The 22,476-nt window shown below is 37.6% G+C and overlaps 1 protein-coding gene across 8 annotated transcripts in view; it reads left to right on the forward strand.

The window, feature by feature from the left end:
* Positions 1-22,476, forward strand: part of GTDC1 (glycosyltransferase like domain containing 1) — a 366,669-nt gene that overhangs the window by 256,791 nt on the left and 87,402 nt on the right. The gene's annotated exons all lie outside the window — the stretch shown is intronic.

A 22,476-nucleotide genomic window follows, 5' to 3' on the forward strand; every position in this document is an offset into this window, starting at 1 on the left:
TAGCTATTAAAGAAGAGCCTTTTGACAAGTAATTATTAATATGTAGATGTAAATAGTCTATATCTGTTAGTCCTAGGAAGGGAAGCTTAAAATCTCAGAAAGTTTCTATTGAGTATCTTTGTATAGTTGTTAAATGTCTTTATACTAAGTTTGGATTTAACTCACTGATAGTTAATGTCCCGTTAGTAGATAGTACTCATTATTTTATTTATTATGTATATATTTTAACCAATTACACATATATTTTACATAACTTCTGTGGCCATTGCATTTTATTGATAATAATGAAAATAAAATATATTGCTTGGAAGAATAATTTCTCCAAGTCATGCACATATATCTTCAATTTTTTTTCTATTTTTTAGCCACTTACTACAATATTGACAGGCATCTGATTGTGTGGCCTAATTCTAATTTTAGATATAGGCTACTTCACAAGGAGATGGATATTTGCAAGAGACTAAACAAAATGTGTAATGCTGTGAACAAAGGAAACAGCAGCATGTTTTTACTGTAAATTGTCTGTTGTCATAAACAATAATTATCAACACAGTGTTGGTATCATGATACTGTCTTGGCCCTCGTCATTCAAACTATTACTCTTTTTCTTTTACTATGATTTCTTTTGGGGTGGGGGAGCCCAACAACTGTCAATCTAATCATTATATTCAGTCTACATTACCAAGCAAAACATATTTACAGCTAGATCTACACTGTTTTTACAAGTTTATTAAAAACATGTGTTGCCCAGTGCCAGGAATAGCTACAGCAAATGCTAACACCAGTAGGCAAACTGTCTCTTCAGTTTCTTCTGAAGATAGAGTTGCCCCATCACTTTATCTAGGAGTTATGAAGTAGTTGTTCCTATGTGAAAATGTATATTGCACGGAAGACCCTGTGTGTGTGTGTGTGTGTGTGTGTGTGTGTGTGTATTAGAGAGAAAGAGTGTGTGAAGGGCAGTAGTGGGGGAGGGGTGTGCTGACGGCGGGGAGTGGGTAAGGGAAGCAGTACCACGGCACTCATTTATACTACTGACCCAGGATCATAGGCCAACAACTAACAAGACAAAGTTAAATCATGGGACTTTGGGCTCTTTGGTTTATTTTAAAGAAACATGGCATTACCATGATATCCTTTAAAGCTGCATTTATTTTCTTTGCAGAATTTTAATGCATTTTCAGTAATCCTCATTGTAATAATTAATTTGTATAATTATCAGTTTACTGACCCTCCACACCGTTCCACCACCCGTGAAGAGCCTGTAGACATTACAGGACTCTTTCTACTTTGTTTGCCACTGCTCCCAACATAGAGTGAGAGCTCAATAGGTGCTTGGTATGTGGTAAAGATGTGAAAGGAAGAAAGGCCAGAGGAAGGCCCATTTTCTACACTTGGTGTGGAATCCTCAAGAGCTGCTCTGTCCTGCATTGTTCTTTCCATTCTCTGAATTCCTTTAATCCATGCATATTAATCACTCAGTTTATCACTCAGCTGTGTAATGTAATATGTCCTTCCCTAGCTGTTTGAGGTATGTACATCTAGCTCCACATCAGTTTATTGGCTTCCCAGGGCCTTTGTATTATTTCTTTTAGCAGCTAATCCGGTGAAGCATCCGCTGGGCATTTAGTACATACTTTGTGTCTTCACTGTGTTAAAACAGATTTCAAACCAATGTGAGAAATAGCATTCTATCATCTGATCTGAAACATCAACTTATGTCATTCTTCAAAGGCTCAGTGAACTTCCTAAGAATTAATCCTGTGGCATAAAATGATTTGATATTTCCTTAATAGTGAAGATATAACTTTCTACAAGTTACAACTGCTTTGCACTGTTGAGTAATTGATAACGGATTGGTTTTGCATCTCTTGATGGAGGCACATCAAGTTAAGTTCAAGAATGAGAAATATAGTTTCAAAATAAAAAGCAAATGTCGATTTCCTTGTAATTGTCTCTTACTACTTCTACTACTACTAGTGGTAAACTCCAAAGGGTGCTACCATAAAATGTTTAAATAGCATCAAATACCCACTTGCACATATTGCTGTCATAGTTATTTTACACAGCTTGTTAAACTGGTCTAACTGCTTGTTTCCCTTCTGAATATATATATATTTGTTCAGGCATATTTAGAGATAGTACAATGTTTACACAGAAGGAATCCTGACATGTCTTGTCCTTAAAATCCTCTACATTTGCAAGGGACTGTAATTTTCAGTTAAGTAGCTTTTTTTTTTTCTTTCTTTTTGTCTTATTAGTTTCATACTGTGCTTTGAGTATAAGGATTAAGTGCCTCATTGCCTCTCTACCAAGAAAGGTAGTTTGAGACAAATAGGTGAATGGCTTCACAAATGGAGAACAGAAATCTTAATCTTACTGTGTAGAGTGACAGAAAGCCACTAGCGTTCAGTTAGCTTCTATAATACACATAAGCCAGTTGACCCCATACTCCACATACAGTTTCCTGGACATTATGCCTTCTCTGTAATTATTTTAATCTTTATAATGAAGTGCTTATCAAATATTCGACCAAAAAAATCAAGCTGAAAGTTTACATGACATCATAGAATATTGTTAGGAATATAAAGAGATGACAGTGATACCAGTTGTCAGAAAACTACTCTGTTCCACGTGAACTAGAACCCAAGCAGCATTTTAGAAATCTTCAAATCATGTAAATTCTATCCCAAATTAGAGACATTTGTAGGATCCTCAAATCCTTGCATGATGAATTCATCATGAATTTCAGAAAGGTAAACTGGTATAAATATTGTAGGTGGCTTATAACTTAGCATAAAAAAAATGAAAGACTTTGTCTATGGATTGCGTAAGTGCTGCCTTTGCCTTCCTGCCTCTGCCTGCTCCTGACTGCCTTTGGATGGAGCTTTCAGGATCTCTTATCTAATTATGGCAGAGGACCGTAGTATTAACTACTTTCCAATAATATTTAATGAGAGTTAACTGGGCAGCCTTCTAAAAAAAACCTTTTTTCTTTAGACTTTTCTGCTTACTTTTCTTTATTATGTGATCTTACCAGGTTTTAAAAAGAATTAAGCTCACTTACTTCAAAGTTGAAGAATCATTCACGTTGTTTGGGGTGACTTTTCTTCTTAAAATATGCTTATCATATTGCATAGTTTTAGCATACTTATGTAGAAAAATGTTTTTTTTTGTTTTTTTTTTTGTTTTTTTGTCTTTTTGCCATTTCTTGGGCTGCTCCCGTGACAAATGGAGGTTCCCAGGCTAGGGATCAAATCAGAGCTGTAGCTGCTGGCCTACACCAAAGCCACAGCAACACGGGATCCGAGCTGCATCTGCGAACTACACCACAGCTCACAGCAATGCCGGATCCTTAACCCGCTAGGCAAGGCCAGGGATCGAACCTGCAACCTCATGGTTCCTAACCGGATTTGTTAACCACTGAGCCACGACAGGAACTCCTAGAAAAATGGTTTTGAGTTTAATTCTACTACAAGAGCAGAGAAAGATTTTTGAAATAGTAGTGGATCCTATCTCCCCTCAACTAAAAACAATAATGAAAAACAGTATAAAAAATCCTTCTTATTAACATTTTACAATTTCTTAGCTACTATTTCATTCTGTCCAAATATGAAACTCCGTCTATCTATAAATTATCATGGCCTTTTAATCTGTTAATGTTAGCATCATTTCTCATTTTTCAGTGTTAAATTCATTGGTCCTGGGTCTTAAAAGTTTAGTGTTGGTAAGGTGTGTATTTCAGTCCATGTAGAGAGCCTGGCCCTAGTGATTGGTTATGATTCTCTGTATTACATGTGATTCTTCTTATTACATATGATTCTCCATATTACATATCACTAGAGGAAAGCCCTTCATTTCTATGTTCAGGAGGTGGTCTCTTTAGCCATCCCATGTGAAATTGTAACTCTAACAGCTCATACCCCCATCAAATTTGGTGATTTCAAAATTGTAAAGTCAGTAATGAATATGTATCATAACTGGTTAGAATGTAGGTCTCATATTTGGGTCTTCAGCTTTGCTGGAACTAACATCATAAAGCCTGAGTAGTAGGCTTATACTTTTCAGTGCCTCTAGCTTTAGCCTCTGTCCTTTTGCTCCACAGCTAGTCTTTCTTATACTGTAGAGCTAATTAACCTTCCTGAAACATCACTCAATATAACTCCACTACATTAAGATATTTTGTCACTACTACCTGTGAGCCAGCTGAGGCCTGCAAGACAGCTGAAGCCTTCCATTCTCTCCCTGCCTACCCCATCACCTTCTCCCCTCAGTGAACTCCAGGGGATACCCTCATGCTCCTCCAAGTGTGTCATCCACATTTCTTTCTGTCTTGCACTTTGCTCCTGGTGTCTGCCTTCTAGTTGGTGCACTGTGATACCTGGAAAGAATGTGAACTTTAGATGGGCTAGAACTGGATTCAAATCTTGGATCTACTGCTTAATAGATGCATGGTCTTAAGTTATTTAATCTCCCCAAGCCTCAGTTTCCTCGTTAGTAAAATAAGAATAAAAGATAGTGCTGGGAGTTGCAGTTGTGGCTTAGCAGAAACAATTTTGACTAGTATCCATGAGGACACAGGTTCAATCCCTGACCTCACTCACTGGGTTAAGGATCTGGTGTTGCCATGAGCTATGGTATAGGTCACAGATGCGGCTTGGATCTGGCGTTGCTATTGCTGTGGTGTAGGCCAGTGGCTGCAGCTCTGATTCGACCCCTAGCCTGAGAACCTTGATAGGCCTTGGGTGTGGCCCTAAAAAAGACCAAAAAAAAAAAAAAAAAGATAGGGGGATTATATGAGGGTAATTTGATTTGATTTCATGCACACACAGACACACACACACTCTTCTAGTAGTAAGTTTTCAGTCCCCCCCCCCCAACAATGCCCTCTTCTTTCCTCATTTCTTATCTGAGACCAGGTTATACTTTAAATCCAAATTGAGCTGCTTCTTTGCCATGAGTTAACTCCATTTTTTCCCTAATCCTGAGCTAGAGCTTCCTTTTCAGAATTTCTCTAATGTTTATGGCCACTCTTTAGCATGAGTTACTTTGAGATTTGTTCATTTTTCCATATTGAGGTGTACAGGGCAATTTATCCCCTCCCCCCCAAGAGTAAATGCTTATGCTATATATATGTACCTTTTGTAGCCCCAGAGACCAGTAGTTGTACACTGCAAGTCCTAGAAACTTCATGAACAGTTGTTCTTGCTGATGTAATGATGATAATGGTATTTCTGGGAAATCTCAAGTCACCCACCACATATTTCCACAAAACCAGCTTCATTTTGTCTGCAAATTTTGGAATTTTTGACACATTTGAAGCCTGGTCTATATATTGGTACATCCGTACCAGTTACTTTGCCACTGTACAATTTGATGGTTGGTACCCAGGCTAGCTAGTTGTTAAATATTTTTGTCTCCCCACCACTTATGATATATTTTTAATGCAAAATCTTATGAACTATTTTGCATACTTATATTTAGTTCCCCTTGGAAAGAATTCAACACTGCAACTTTCTTTTATTATGTGACTTGCAAAAGAAATGCGTGATTTCTGATGAATTGTGTGCTATTTTCTGAGAATTTCTCCACTGACACATCTTTTGAACAGAAAAGATCCGTTCCCCAAGTTCTTACTCATGAGCTTTCAATAGGCTTCAGATGTAGAGAAGCATTGCCCTCCTCAAATATGATTTGCAACTGCATTTGATTCCTTTTCCTCCCTTTCATGAAATTGAGATGGACGGCTGAGCCAACTAAAAAAAAAGTGAATGTGAATTTCATTTTATTATAATAATAATGGATTGCCCTCCAAACTGATGCTTGATGCTGTAGGGAAAAATCACATATCTTGGATACTTTTTTCTTTTTAAGTACATTGAAAATTAAAACACAGTAGAGAGTAATATGGACTCTGAACACCACAGTGGGGTCTATTTCAAAGTGAGGTAGCTATCTGGAAGAGATTTTCAACTTTGGATTATGTTGGTACTAATGGTTAAACCTGCATACCTTATCTTTGATGTTCTGTCTGGGCTCATGTAAGGTAATGCGATTAAAAATAAAGTGTACACCTTTCTTTTGATCTACATAGCCAAAAGAGGGGGGAAAAACAAAAAGAAACAAACCCTGTCTTCTGCTATACTTTAGCAAATACCACCGCTCTAACAAAACTGATAAGATGCTAGGGCTCAGTTCCCAGCTTTGATAGGTCACATACACTAAAAGGTTTTCATAGCCATTGTCCTTTTTCCTGAAGCAGTGTAATTCCAGATTGCTATATAAATGTGGCTTTATATCATCCACAAAAATCAAGGCAGGTTCAACTAATTTTAAGCAACCTCTCTCAAATGACTTGCTTCACTGTTAGCTGATAACCTTTTTTTTTTTTAGCTTAAAGAATCTTTATTGCCCCAAACAAGTAAAAACCCTTTAACAATCACATTGATATTTCCTGATGGATGCAGAGTGTTTTGCACATGAATTTGTTTTTTAAAAATTTTAAAATTATAGTTGATTTATAATTTTCTGTCAATTTCTGCTGTATAGCAAAGCGACCCAATCATACATATATCTACATTCCTTTTCTCACATAATAGATGCATACTATTGCATTTGGAGTGGATAAGCAATGAGAGCCTGCTGTATAGCACAGGGAATTGTATCTAGTCACTTGGAATGGAGCATGATGGAGGATAACACAGTCAGTGATTTAGGGCTTTTGATCAGTTAGCTAGAAAGTTACAGTGAAAAAGATGCTGGCCTAAGAGCTTTACCTGGCCATCAGAGCTAGGCTAATTTTTTAAAAGACCAGTTTATTGTGTATTTTCTAATGAAAAATTTCCTAGTTTTTACTTAGTTGAACATGTATGTATTTATACATACACTTTATCATATACTTTAAAGACTCTAGTCAATAGAAAACCTACCAATGGGGGGATGTGGGAGGGAAGGAGTGGGATGGATTGGGAGTTTGGGGTTAGTAGAAGCAGACTATTACATTTAGAATGAATAAGTAATGAGACCCTAAGTTAAGCACAGGAAACTATATCCAATCTCTTGGGATAGAACATGATGTTAGATAATGAGGAAAAGAATGTATATATATGTATGACTGGGTTACTTTGCCGTACAGCAGAAATTGGCACAACATTCTAAATTATACTTAAAAAATGAATTATTTGAAAAAAAATGAACAAATTTAATGAACAGATATTTTCTATTAGGGAAAATCAAAAAAGGTGGGGATGACGGGGAGAGATGGTTTCCTCAGTTGACCTGAAAAGGCTTAGCTTCCCCTGACTGTGCCCTAACCCAAGCTCTTAACCAAGTTAGCCATTGAAGGTTTTTCTTCATGAAGCCCTTTGGTGTTTCAAATAGGTCTGGTAGTGGGCAAGTGGCTTTCTCTAGGAAAGGGTGGGCAGGCCACTAAAAACACACCCCGAGAGAGCTGGTACAATAAAGTTCTCTTTACAGTATTTAGGATTTCAGGAGATGTGATGAGGAATCCAGGAAACAAGAGCAAAACTGAGCTCTTCAAGTTCCTTTTAAGACCTGCCTCTCCACCTCCTTCTGTCTTTGCTTTTGTCCTCATTGTTTCTGTTTTGTTTTTTTCTGTAAATGATGCTATATTCTTTTCCTCCAGGTTCAAGCTCTCCTGTAATTGGCCAATGGCATAACATTTAAGCTCCTAGCACATCTGCCCTCAAAGACTTTCATTCAGTCTCCTTATCAGCCACTACCCCCTCTTCAAAGTGGGCTGACTTCCTTCCTCTTTACTTTGCTGAACACTCTTCCTACTGCCTGCATGCAGCCTAGCCCTTAGTTTCTTTGTTTTCTCTACCCAGCAGGCCTGCCTGTCCTGAACTGAAGTGTCATTCAGACTGTTGAAAGTCTCCCTGGAAAAAACATAGCAACCAAAAAAACATCTTTTCTCCAAACTCCCATAGAGAATTGTCTGTAGCTGTCTTGCCATCTTGACAAAGGCCAAACTTCAGTGCAGGGCATGTGGGGCCATTGTGATTCTCTCTCCAGTCTCTCTTCTTTCCCAACACCCTCATCCCACCTACACACACACACACACACACACACACACACACACACACACACACACACACACACACACTTGTGGTACAGTCCTGCCCTACTGAACCAGGTTCTCCAAACAGGGGTCTCTCACCTTCCCGTGTTCTCTCCTCTGCCTGTCATGTACCACTTCTCCCCAGGTCTCACTCCGCTTACCTTTCAGAGCTGTCCTAAGAAGCCTCCTCTACACTGGTTTCTTATCCTTTCCCACATGCCCCTAATCCACTGGGATCCTATCCCATATTACATGACACTAAAATTGTCTCTTTTACCTCCTTCACTAGACTGTGAGCTCCTTGAAGTGAAGGTTGCACTTTGTTCATCACTGTGTCTGCAGAACAATGCCAAATATAAGATACTAATGAGATTTGCCAGTATTTAGAACAGATGTGATGCTTGGAGTCTGTCTCATATTATGGTTGACTGTAATTCTTTTCTATTAGCACATAAATTTCCTAACAGAAAGAGTTGTACTTTATACAGCTTAATTCTGAGAGTGTATTGTAGACTATTAGTGTATGGCAGATATTTACTGAATATATTTATTCATTCAGATGAGTGTTGTTCTTCAAACTGTGCTCTTACAAAACTATACTTATTTGGGGGATGATGTTATTTCTTAGGATAGTTTAGGGAATCTCACAAATAGTTTAGGAAACACCCAAGAAACCAGCTGTATTACTTATTGTAACTGAAGATGTTATTCAGCTTAGTCATCACATTTAGTTTCTTTTGAATTCCAACTTCTGGTTATGAGTTGAAATGCCTTAAAGCCCACCTCCAGTTTAGCAGTTTTGAGCATATTTAGTATATAGGACTATGCAGTTCTCAAGGGCAATGACATTGTCTAGCACAGGACTTGGCACAGTTAATCTCCCTTAAAGACGTAAGTAAAGGAATGAATGATATATGTGACTACCTATATCATGCAGACAGAATGGCACATATTTCTTAAAACAGGCTAGGTTCCCAGAAAGTCAGTCATATATAAATATCAAAAATGTACTTGTACATTTTCAATGATAGCCATGTAACTGGAGTACATTTTGGATGATACAAGTTATTTCAGTGTATTTCTGTTGGCAAAATGAAAAATAATTATAAATCTGCCTCACCGTCCGAAGGTCATACTGTCCAAAGGTCATTTTCTGAGTTGGGGAAAGAGCTTTGAATCACCAATGTATAGGTATCTGGGTTTGAGTTCTTCCCATCATCTGATAATTTTCTTGAAGTCTTTTATTTGAAATCTTTCTTTTTAGTCCCCACCATTGGGATTTGAGACTTTCACCTTCTCAAGCTTCTTTCCTCATAAATTCTTATTTTGGTTTATCCCATCTTTCTTTCTGTTTCTTTCCTTCATTCCAGTTATTGGATCTTCTGACACCTTACCACAAGATTCTCTTATGTTTTATGCTCAAGAACTTTTAGGATCTTAGTGACATAGATAGGTCATTAGCATAGATGTCTTTAGCATATAGACAGGAGAAGAATGTCTTTAAAAAGAAAACTTAGAGTTCTAGGCCTCCAAGTAAGTCAAACAGAGAAAAATCATTTTAAGCATTGTTTTCTTTTTTAGAAAGGTGCATTAAGTCTGGTTAAATAGATGAACAGTGTCAAATACAAGTTAACCCAGACAGAAAGAAGTGATAATCCAATAAAAACAATCATGGGGCATACTTTCTTTAAAACAGTAGCTGTAAGGATGAGTTGCATTCTAAGAGTGGTACAGTTATCATCACTGTCACAGCCATATGTGTGCATATTTGTACACACAGGCATATTAGATTAAAACTGAATGTTGGGCATTTTATGCTTTGAAGTTTAAAAATAATTTTAAAGTATTCAAAAAGTCAACTTTCATTCCGTTCTTCAGGGAGTATTTGAAGAGAAAGAAAGGCTGTGGAAGTGAAGGGAGCATATTACTTGCATACCCCTTTGCTGTTAATAATCGAGAACACATATCCCTTCTTTATCATGCAAACAGAATGGCACATATTTCTTAAAGCAGGCTATGTTCCCAGCAAGTCAGTCCTTGCTTTTTAGAAATATACCAGCAGCTTCAATGACATTTCATAAAATGGTTTCCACTGTACAAGTTTCTAAGCCTTCAGCCCACTGAGTTGCTGAAGGCTTTTTTTTTTTTTTTTTTTGTCTTTTTAAGGCTGCACCCTTGGCATATGGAGGTTCCCAGGCTAGGAGTCGAATCAGAGCTGTTGCCACTGTCCTACACCACAACCATAGCAACGCCAGATCTGAGTTGTGTTGGCAACCTACACCACAGCTCAAGGCAATGCCAGATCCTTAACCCATTGAGCAAGGCCAGGGAATGAACCCACATTCTCATGGATACTAGTTGGTTCATCAACCTCTGAGCCTTGATGGGAACTCCTTGTGTTGCCTTTATAAGGTAAAATCATGTCATTTGAAAGAAGTGTAAGAAAGCCAAGGCTGATGCTGATCAGTTTGTGGGAAATGGGTAGTACAGGCTCACAGTTGCTTCCTTGCCTTTCTGGTCCCTGCAAATCTCCACTTAAAAATAGGAGTGACTCAGACAGAAGTCAAAAAAAGATGGTCACTCTACAGAATGATATCAAAGACCTTCTCCCAGGGACCATAAGCTAATGACATATTAAATTTGTCAATATTTCTCAGAAAATATATTTTTCTTCCATTATCAAACAAAATAAAGAACTTTCCATAGAATATAGTTTGCCATATATTTTGCCACATTTGTTTATTTTTGAGGAAACCTCAGACTTGTTCTTGCTCTTTCAGGGGTTATCAAAATTTAGTAGAAAGTAGAAATTGATAGTAGAAAGCTCCTTAGCTCAGGAGCCTGAAGACATGGTTCTAATCCCAACCTTGCCAGAATCAGAGCTCACTTAGTTATATCCAGGATTTAAATTCTCTAGAGCAATGTTCCCTAAAATGTGTACACACACACACATACCCATGAAATGCTGCCTTTAAAGAACTAGGGGGGGGGGGCAGCCTGGCATACTTTTATCTCCTATGACTATTTACTATATGTAGAAAACCGTAAGGACTCAACATAAAAACTATTCTAAATGATCAATGAATTCAGCAAAATAAGAGGATACAAGATTAACATTCAGAATCAACATTCAGAAATTGGTTGCATTTCTGTATACTAACAATGAAATAAGAAAAGGAATGTAATAATACAATACCTTTTAACATTACACCCCCCGAAATACCTAGGAATAAATTTGATCCTATGACTGTTTACAAAGTATGTTTTCTTATCAACTCTTTGAGAATCCCTGCGGTGAATAAATCCACATAACTTTAATCTAGTACTTCCAAAACTTACTTAACTACAGATTTTTTTTTTTATTATTTTCATAAAACACCTATTGAGATCCTGGGAAAGTAGTATTTTCCTGAACACACTTTAGAAAAAAGGTACTTTTTACATCTTCAACTCCTTACCTGAAAAATGAGGGGTCCTTGTTAGGTGTCAACAGGGTGGTTATATAAAAATTTCAATTGTATGGTCACCAGAGTCATTGCCAGGAAGAAGGATGATTTTTTCTGACAGGAACTAGACAAAAACAAAGATTTTTTTACATATGCGTTTATGATCACATCAACTATCCCTCTCTCCATCTTGTGCCTCTTTCATACTATCTTAGAAAATAATTTAAAATCCATGCACTGGGAGGTCTTGTGTGGCACCACAAGAACAAATCTGATTAGTATCCATGAAGACGTGGGTATGATCCCTGGCCTTCTTCAGTGGATTAAGGATCTGGAATTGCCATGAGCTCTGGTGTAGGTCACAGACGTGGCTCAGATCTGGTGTTGCTGTGCCTGTGGTGTAGGCCAGTAGCTGCTGCTCCAATTCACCTCCTAGCCTGGGAGCTTCCATATGCTGCTGGTGCAGCCCTAAAAAGCAAAAAATTAAAATAAAATCCGCACACTGTCCCTTAATTTAAATTTTAAATTTAATTTCTATTGAGGGATAAAATTCATGTTAAATTTCCTATACAGTATCAATTTAAAACTGTGTGTGTGGTAGGACTACAAGAAACAACAAGAATTTTTCTTTAAGTATTTATGATGGTTGTAGTTGTTTATACCCCCCCCACACACACACTGTATATTCCTTAGCAATCAGGAAGGATATTTTCTTAATTATTTTTTAATGTTCCACTGCACATAATATTGAGTACACTGTGGTTGCTTCTTATTTGGGGGTAAATTATTGAAAAAGAAACTACTCCAGGAGTTCCCATCGTGTCTCAGTGGTTAATGAATCCGACTAGGAACGATGAAGTTGCAGGTTCTATCCCTGGCCTTGCTCAGTGGGTTAAGGATCCGGCATCATTGCCACAAACTGTGGCGTAGGCCAGCAGCTACGGCTCCGATTAGACCCCTAGCCTGGGAACCTCCATATGCTATGGGAGCAGCCCTAGAAAAGGCAAAAAGACCAAAAAAAAAAAGACAAAAAAAAAGAAACTACCCCACTTTATCTTACATTTTCGAATGTTCTGTGGTTGGTATTCATGTTTTTAAACTATTGAAGAAGAAAAACATTTTCAGGACTGAGATTGAATATGAAACTAACAACAACTGTTAAGATCCTCTCTGTCCCTCTGTGATAGCGTTTGCCACTGTATCTCTATGTCACCATAACTATGGGGAATAAATCTTATTAGCCTCTTCATTTACCTGTGTATAAAATGTTTTGAGAAAATTTTTCAAACTATTTGCCATCTAAGTGTCTGTCTCCCTTTCTGCCCCCTCCAATATATGTATATGTTCAAAATGCTATGAAATAAATCTCAAAGTATTGTGAAGAAATTCCTATCACAAGATGATCATTCTTGGTTATTGAGTCTATATTACATTCACAACAATGAATGATTATGAATAAATATATTTTTACTGGGTAAAAAAGCAGGTGGAGTTAAGAAAAAAACATTTCTTGAGTACTTGCCATTCTTCAAACATTGCCATTATAATTTAATTCACAAAAATGTAGACATTATCAATATTATTGTGATAAAGAAACTGAGGCTCAGAGAGATTGATTTTTGACCAAGGTCACACAGTAGAGTGGCAGAGTTAAGATTTGAACCAAGTGCTCCTAATTTCAAGTCAATACTCTTTCTGAAATGGAGGCAGCTGAATATTTTTTTTTCTAAAATCATCTAGCTGTTGAAGTGTTGTGTTGCAGAAAGACTTTTAATGAGTATTGAACTGTCAAGTTGCTATAAGGAGCTTTCTATATCCATTTTACCAAATTGCCAGAATTCCAGAATCCTTTTCTCCTTTTGTCTGAACGTGTTACACATGTCTAAAAAGGTTTGATAATAAAGTAGAAAATTGTTTTTCTTTGGCATTGATGAGTATTATATTACATTTTGAGATGGTTATCTGAAACATGTGTCTGCAGAATAGTGTACATAAAATTTAAGAAGGGTTGTTCTTCAAGGTTTAAAAAAGAACAGAGTGACCTCAGTTATTTGTTTGTTAGTTTTCTGTCCCTGTCCCCAATCCTCGAGCATCTCCTCCTGGCTCCTGGGACACATGTGCTGCCACCACCAGGCCCCTCTGCTTAAGATGCTCACACCCTCCCAGGCCAGAAGATGAGCCAGCCTCAAGTAGAGGCTGAGGGGTTCAAAACAGCATGTATCCATGTTCTTCATGTTCCAGGTAGTACTGAATGATGGCTCCTTGAGGGTAGCCAGTAAATATTTGTCATTTCAATTGTTCACAAAATCATATTGAAATAAAATTCAAATAATATAAAATTACTTAAAAATGAACAATTCAGTGGCATTTCATATATTCTTTTATAAAACCACCGCTTCTGTCTAGTTTCAAAACATTTCTATCCCTTACCCTTTAGGCAGTTTCTCCCCATCCTTCCCTTTCCCCAGCCCCTAGCAATACTAGTCTGTGTTCTATCTCTATGGATTTATTTATTCATTTAAATGAAATAGTACAATAAGTGATTTTTTTTGAGGTGGGTGGTCTGGCTAGTTTTCCTTAGCATGTCTTCAAAGTTCATCCATCTTTTCTCATGAATTAGTACTTTGTTCCTTTTTATGGCTGAATAATATTCTATAGTATGTATATTGCATTTGTTTACACATCACTCCATTGATGGGCATTTGGACTGCTCTACCTTGAGACTATTTATTGAGCACACTACCTGAAAAAGCCTTTTGACAAAGCTCTTGAAATTGGTCAGCTTACAGTTGCAAAGGGAACATTCAGAGGGCTGAATCTGATGTTAACCTGCCATAAGGTTCTTTTTGATGCCGGACTCACTGAAATGTATTGTTATGTTACTTTGATAAATGATAGACAGTATATATGGATTACATATACTGTACGAAATACATAGATATCTTTTCACTGTAATATGGCATGTAGTTATTTACGATGCTTTTTGTGTATGAACGCCTATTTGGATTGCTTAGGTTAAAGACAAAAATATAACTTCTTCCCCAAAGCTCTAGTAACCAGAAGTGTTAAATATACTCTTTTGTCAGTTAGTAGAGAAAGGCTATTGAAAACATTAAATTATCTGGCATGTCTACATATATAATAATTACACAGCCAAGGCTATTCCTTTTGAAACAATTTATACATTACATAAACCTAAGTTTCTCATCCAAGTATCATTTCGAGAGAGGCAAGCTTAAATAATGGAGGCAATGGGGAAACATAATATTACGATAATGTTCTTTGGTGCGGTTTGGAAGGTTTTAGGAAACATTTGGAACTATTTTTCTCATAAAGTCACTTAACTATTGAAATGTTATGATAGCATTTCCCTCTGCGTTGTATATAATACAAAAGGAGTCCAGTTAAAGGAGACATCAACTCTAAATATTCTGATTAGAGAGATTTCCACCAACCAGGAAATTATATGCTCTGATATCCTGGTATTAGTTTAATAAAAGATTCAGAGAAATAAGGAAAGACTAGGTGATTTAGGGTGTCCCATTTACTTTCAAATGCCCATCTCTTTTCAGTTTCATTTTAAAAAACTACATTGAAAATTCTCAAATGTATAGAAAAAGACTTAAATTTCAGAGTAAATGTGCTCTCGCTTAATTGATGGAATAATTTTTGAGGAATATTTCTCGCTAAATTATAAGCCAAAACTGTTGAAATGAAGAACATGTTTAAACTTTTCTTTAACTTACACTATCATTTTTGGCCTCTTTGAAATTTGACAGATATGTGCCTCAAAAGTTCTAAACATCTGTCAAGTGTTAAATTACATTCCCTTGTGAGTTGATAACCACTCTGTTCTTTGCATTTGACATATAGTTACTAAGAGGTGATTGTTTCTTATTATAAAATAACAATGGCCTTTCTGTAAATTTAAATTATAACATCGATTAAAAGTGCAATGTTTTTTGAAGACATAATCTGTTAAATTAGGAAGTGAAAGTAATTTGATATATGCTTTTAAGAAGTATAGAATATTTTTGTTATATTTGGGCTTAAAAATAATCATTTCTGTTGAGGGCTGCAGTGCTATCTATTAGCAGGGATACTGGAGGATGTGGATTTGCTATACATCGGAATGGATGGATTTCCTTGTCAGTGAACGTTGGGGAAAGTACTTGAGAGACCATACCTTAAGAGAAAAGAATTTGTTTCAAACTGTCACTGAAGTGGCCATTCCCAACTCTTCCTCCCCTTAAAATGAAATAAAACAGAACAAACAAAGCAGTAGCTCACGCACCAGGTAATTTAAAGGAGACAGAGGGATTCTCAGGTATCAATATCCATAGAATTGATAAAATTGATAAAATTGATAAAATCAATAGTTCTCTAATATCAATAGAACCATGTTGATATTAATTGACTCCACTTAAAAATGAAATGTACACTAAAGCACTGTTAGTAGGGGAGGAATGAGAAGTGCTAGCAACTTCAATTAAAAAAAACATATTTTTCCATTTTCAAATAGAATTTTCTGAGAAAATGGACTAGAGATGGGGTCTAAGGAAGCAGGGGATCCAGAGACCACCACCTTCCATTGTCTTGCAACCTGGACTAAAAAACGTTGAAGCCCAAGACATAGGCCACTGACAAGCATCTGATTCCAATGGAAAACAAACAGTTAACTGTTTCCATGCCAGGCTTAGTGCTAATATGCTTCGGTACAAAAGTGAGCAGAGTGGAGCCATCTCTGGAGCTTGTAGCTGTGTGTGTGTTTGAATGGAACACTCAACCTTGTTAGGGCATGGCATTAAAAGCCTGGTATCCAGACTTGCATACTCTGTCCAATACTCGAGTCTAAACTTAGAGATTTAAAAAATAAACCTAGGATCTCTCATTGACATGTATCTTAGTGGTCAGTGCATTCAGAGGGATGGCTCTGATTGTTCCTACATTTTACCCTAGAGAGATCCAAAAGATTATTTCCTCACTATACCTGTTCACCCGAATTCTGTTTTTTGGCTAGATAACAAGCAGCAGAAAACAAGTGGACTCTTCGACTGTGTAAGAATCCTGGCTATATGAAAATTTACTCTTCTCACTTTGTCCTTATCCCCATGGCTGCACTTGTACTATGCCATCCTTCTGCTTTCAGACATTTTCTCCCCTCATATCTGTCTCTCTGAAATTAGTCATTATTTTATAATTCAGAATATTTTTGTACTTTCCACATTGTCTTTTCCATAGGATAATGCCTATCTATCCTCTCAGGTTTTGAAATATTTCTCTAACCTAAGCGTATCCCAAATCCTATTGTCTCCATATTTTCCCTCTGTTGCTAAGTGTTTCACAATGCTAAGTGGCCACTTTCTTTCAATTCCTGATCATTTCCACATCCCCTACAGATCCCTCCATTTCAGTTTGTCTGATTTAAGTCCAGAAAAGTAGTTTCCCTATTTGCTTCATCTGCCTTCTTAGAGCTTAAAGTCTTAACAAAGTAAGTCAAGAATTTATCCAATGTTGTATTTTTGCCAAGTGAAACTTCCAGATGGTGTCCTCATGGTCGAAATCCCCCACCACTACTTTATGTTACTTTTGTGCCAGTTTTGTAATCTCTCTTACCAAACCGTGTCCTCTACCTGGTCTGGCAGTCTACACTTCTAAAACTGTATATATCACCATTGTTGCCTCTCTTTTCTCCAAAACACTTCCACCCTTGGGTTTGTAATCTAAAGACAGATATTATGATCTCTGTCATCTACATAGCCCTCTCTTTTAAGAAATTATTTTTTCTTTAGACAAAGTTTTCCTTTTGGCCAGGGTTTATTCTTAACAATAGCATTTATATCAAACAGCTAGTATTTATTAAGTGATTACTATGTGGCACATTCAGTGCCAGCTTATGAACATGAGTTCATTTGACAATATATATTAGGCGAACAGTAATTCCTATGATGTGGATATAATTCTGTCCATTTTACCTATGAGGAAACTGAGGCTTGGGAAGATTACATAACTTGCCTGAGGCTTCTCACTACAAGTGCTAAGGCCAGGATTTGAACTAGAATCCTCATATTCCAGAGCTGGCATTTTTAGTCATTGTACTGTGTGCTCTCCCCCTTTCCCTTGCATCATTTTAGAAGTGAATCATACCCCGTAAGGGCACACACCTTATAGCATAAAAATTCCAAGTTAAATCATTGTCTTTTTCAAACTTTGTGCATGGGTTTACAGATCCCTTAGGCTCAAAGTATTTATTCTAGTTGGTTTCCCTTTAATTTTTCCCTGAAACGTTCTGGGCATTTTTACCACTTGCTGCTTTGTTTTATCCCCCATGGTTTCAGGTTTTACAATTGTGTCTCAGCATTTTTATCCCTCTCTTCTTTCCCAAATTTAGCTTAGAGTCTTTTTTTGATGATATTGGCATATTAGAGATACTCTTTCCTGGCTTTGTGAAAAACACTTTTTCTTTCTTTCTTTTTTTTTTTTTTTGTCTTTTTGCTATTTCTTTGGGCCGCTCCCGCAGCATATGGAGGTTCCCAGGCTAGGGGTCGAATCGGAGCTGTAGCCACTGGCCTACGCCAGAGCCACAGCAACGCGGGATTCGAGCCGCGTCTGCGACCTACACCACAGCTCACGGCAACGCACTGAGCAAGGGCAGGGACCGAACCCGCAACCTCATGGTTCCTAGTCGGATTCGTTAACCACTGCGCCACAACGGGAACGCCTGAAAAACACTTTTTCTGATGTATCCTTTCCTTTTTTGGAGTTTATAAAACCAACCATTAGCACTATCTGTATAGTCACCAGTTTGCTCCTTATATCATATTTTCTCTTTCAGGTTTTTGACCTTCCCTTTTAAAAGAGATAAATAGCAGGCATCCATACCCTCACACCACCACTGCATCCTTGAATTCTCTTCCTATATGGCAATTACGGCAGTTCTTAATTCTGGTGGCACATGAGAATCACCCGATGGGAACAAATACCAGTGCCCGGGCCCCAACATAGATCAGTTGAATCGAAGTCTCTAGGGATGGGTCTTAGACATTATTGGTATTTTAAAATTCCTTACTATTTTAAAACTTCTGGTATGCAACTGCAGTAAGATCTACTGCATTACAAGCTCTGTAACATTCATTCCCGCTGGAATGAACAAAAGTGGGTACATTTTATGAGTCTCAGCAGGCTCCATCTCCCACTAATATTCACACTGTAGAAAGACGACATGCCTCTTACTTAGCTTGGCTACAGCTTTGTTCCCAGGAATGAATAAGTTCCGTGAGTATTCTTTTCTGACTGCAATTAGTAAAAGCATTGCACTACCTCCTAAGGTCTGAGAGTACTCCTGGAGCTTTATGGGGCCTCTGCAGTCACCCTCCATGGAGAACCCAAAACCTTTGGTGTACTTCCAACTGTGTGTTTTTCTTCCCAGCCCTCTTAGCACATATTTTTTTTGCTGACTCCTCTCTTGTCATTTCTTTGCCTCTACTTTGTTAATATCTTTTTAAAGCTGTATTTCCTTCTAAGAAGACCTTCTGCTTCTGTTCTAATCTAGATCAGAGAGACATCCTGAAGTCTATTCATCTTCTCCATCAGGAAACAAACTAGAGTTTAGGGTAGACCCAACCTAGGCAGGCACACAAAAATATTATCTATAAATGTGACTCCTACTTCCTAGTGCTTGCTTTTTAGCTAAGAAGGAACAATGAGGGTATGTAAAAGACCCAGAGTATGTGTAGTCATCAATATTCAGGCATCTCAGAAAAAGCATCTTGAAGAAGGTGGGTCTTGAAATGAAACTTTCAGGATAAGAGTAGAGAGGCCACCTTGGTTCAAATGAACAATGTCAGCAAAGGTGTGGTGATGATATTCAGTACAGATTATATGGGGAGATCCATCAAGTTGGCAGAGTAGGAGGACGTGGATCTCATTTCTCCCCGTGAACCCATCAAAAATACATCTGTACGTGGAACAATTATGACTGCAAACTAAGTGGAAACTGGCAAAAAGACTTCTGTACAAACAAGGTGTAAGAAAGATCCACACCTAATCAGGAAGAAAGGGAAGAACAACATTCATGTCGGGACCTGTGCCCCAGGGAGGGGACTCAGGAAAAGGGAGATTACAATGAGACCTGCCCTGGGGAATTATTGACGAAAGCCACAAACTGGGTGCCCCAGTCCTAGGGTCCCATGTAGGTGAGTCGAGCCCCCTTGTCTGGTTAGAAGATGGCTGGGGAAACCTGAACTCTGTACCTGAGGAGTATTGCACAGTGGCTTGCCTTGATTCAGGGCAGAGAGCATGCTTAGAAGACAGCTCTGGTGGTTGCCAGATTTCCTGTGGGCTCTTTGGTTCATGCCCCCACCCAAGGTGAGGGCACACTCCAGCCCCACCTGTTCTACATCACAGTGTGTCCCAGCACCTAGGGCTACCAGGACTGGGGAGAAAATCCATCCATGGGACTCAGAAGCAACCTGGTCCTAAGGCAGAGCCTGGTTGAGGTGGTAGCTGCAATTGTTGGCACTTGCTCAAGCAGTGCACTGAAAGTTGCTCTTCCACAACTCATACCCCCATATACACCGAGTCCACATGGGCCTTGCATGCCATATGGTGAGTCTCCAAAGCGGGATGGAGGTGGTGGAAACTAAGCACAATTATCAGCTGTGAGGGACAAAGGAGACTTGCACCTGAGGCTGCGTCTAAGCACAGTGAAGGAAACAACTAAGGGTGTCTGCACAGGCAGTACATCAGAAACAGCTTGGACCTCTGTCTACAAGCCAAGAGTCCAAATGTGCCCTCCCTCGTTTAATACTCTGCCTCCTCTGGTGCAAGACTCATGTTGCTGGGAGAGGAGAAAGCACACACTTAAAGGGATGTGAGCCAGCCCAGGCCCAACAATGAGGGCTTCAGCTCTGGCAACATAGGATCAGACCCCACAGCCAATAGGGCAGGGAGAGCCAAAATACAATAGAAAAGATCAATGAAACAAAGAGCAGGTTTTCTTAAAAAGGTAAAATTGACAAAACCTTTATTTTAGTCAGGCTCACCAAGGAGAAAAGAAAGAGAACCAAAATAAAATAAGAAATGAAAAATAATGCTATGAACAGTTACATGCCAACAAATTGGAAAACCAAGAAGAAAACGACAAATTTCTAGACGTATACAAGCTACAAGACTGAATAAAGAAGAAATGGACAATTTGAACAGACGGATCACTAGTAGGGTAATTGAATTTGTAATTTAAAAAATTCCCAGCAAAGAAAAGTCCAGGACTGAACATCTTCACTGGGGAATTCTACCAAACATACAGAGAAGAGCTAAAACCTGTACTTCTCAAACCATTCCAAAAAAAATTGAAGAGAATGGAACACTCCTACATTTATTCTGTGAGGACATTATTACCTTAATATCAAAGCCAAAAACACTGCACAAAAGAAAACTACAGGCCAATATCTTTGATGAATATAGATGCAAAAATCCTCAACAAAATTCAAATTCAACCAAATTCAACAATTTCTAAAAAGAATTAGACACCAAGAACCAGTGAGATTTATTTCACAAATGTAAGAATGGTTCAGTATTCACAAAGCAATCCCTGTGATATACTATATTAACAAAAGGAAGGATAAAAATCACATGATCATCTCAATAGATGAAAGTTTACTTAACAATATCCAACATCCATTCATGATAACAACTCTCATTAAACTGGGTATAAGAGGGAACATATTTCAAAATAATAAAGGCCATTTATGACAAACCCACAGCTAACCTCATACTCAGCAATGAAAATTTGCAAGCCTTTCCTCTAAATTGAAGAAAAAGACAATCCCCACTCTCACCATTTCTGTTTAACATAGTATTGGAAGTCCTAGTCACAGCAATCAGGCAAGAAAAAATAATGGCATCCAAATTGGACAGGAAGAGGTGAAACTGTCACTCTTCACAGATGATATAATTCTAAATGTAGAAAACCCTAAAGATTCCACCAAAAAAACTACTGGAACTAATAAATGAATTTTGTAAATTTGTAGAATTAAATTTTAATATACAGAAATCTGTTACTTTCTGTATGTAATAATGATCTATGAGAAAGTTTAAAAAAATCCATTTAAAATTTTATCAAAAAAATACCTTAAACTTAACCAAGAATGTGTAAAACCTATGCTCTGAAAACTTTAAAGCATTGATGAAGGGAATTGAAGATGATACAAAGAAATGGAAGGATACCCCATGCTCTTGGATTAGAAGACTTAATATTGTTAAAATGGCCATACTACCCAAAGCAAACTATAGATTTAATGCAATCCCCATCAAATACTCATGACATTTTTCACAGAACTAGAATAAATAATACAAAAATTTACATGGAACTACAAAAGACCCCAAATGGCCAAAGCAATCTTGAGAAAAAAAGAGCATAGCTGGACATATCATTCCCTGGCTTCAGACAATTCTACAAAGCTACAATAATCAAAACAGCATGTTATTGGAACAAAAACAGACACATAGATCAATGCAACAGAATAGAAATCCCAGAAATAGACCCAGGCAACCTGTGGCCAATTAATCTACAATAAAGGAGGCAAGAGCATGCAAATGAAGAAAAGAATGTCTCTTCAATAAGTGCTGCTGGGAAAACAGGACAGTTATATGTAAAAGAATGAAATTAAAACAATCCCTAATATCACATAGCAAAAGTAAACTCAAAATGGATTAAAGACCTAAATGTAAGACCTGAAACCTTAAAACTCCTATAAGAGAACATAGAACACTTTTTGAAATAAATTGAAGCATTTTCATTGGTTACCTAAAGCAATAGAAATAAAAAGCAAAAAACAAATGGTACCCAGTTAAACTTAGTCTTCAGTACAGCAAAGGAAACCATTGACAAAACAGAAAGACAACCTACTGATAGGGAGAAAGTATTTTCAAATGATATGACCAACAAGGGTT

This window comes from Phacochoerus africanus, chromosome 3, assembly GCF_016906955.1.
Source record: "Phacochoerus africanus isolate WHEZ1 chromosome 3, ROS_Pafr_v1, whole genome shotgun sequence".
In the NCBI taxonomy this organism is placed as follows: Eukaryota; Metazoa; Chordata; class Mammalia; order Artiodactyla; family Suidae; genus Phacochoerus; species Phacochoerus africanus.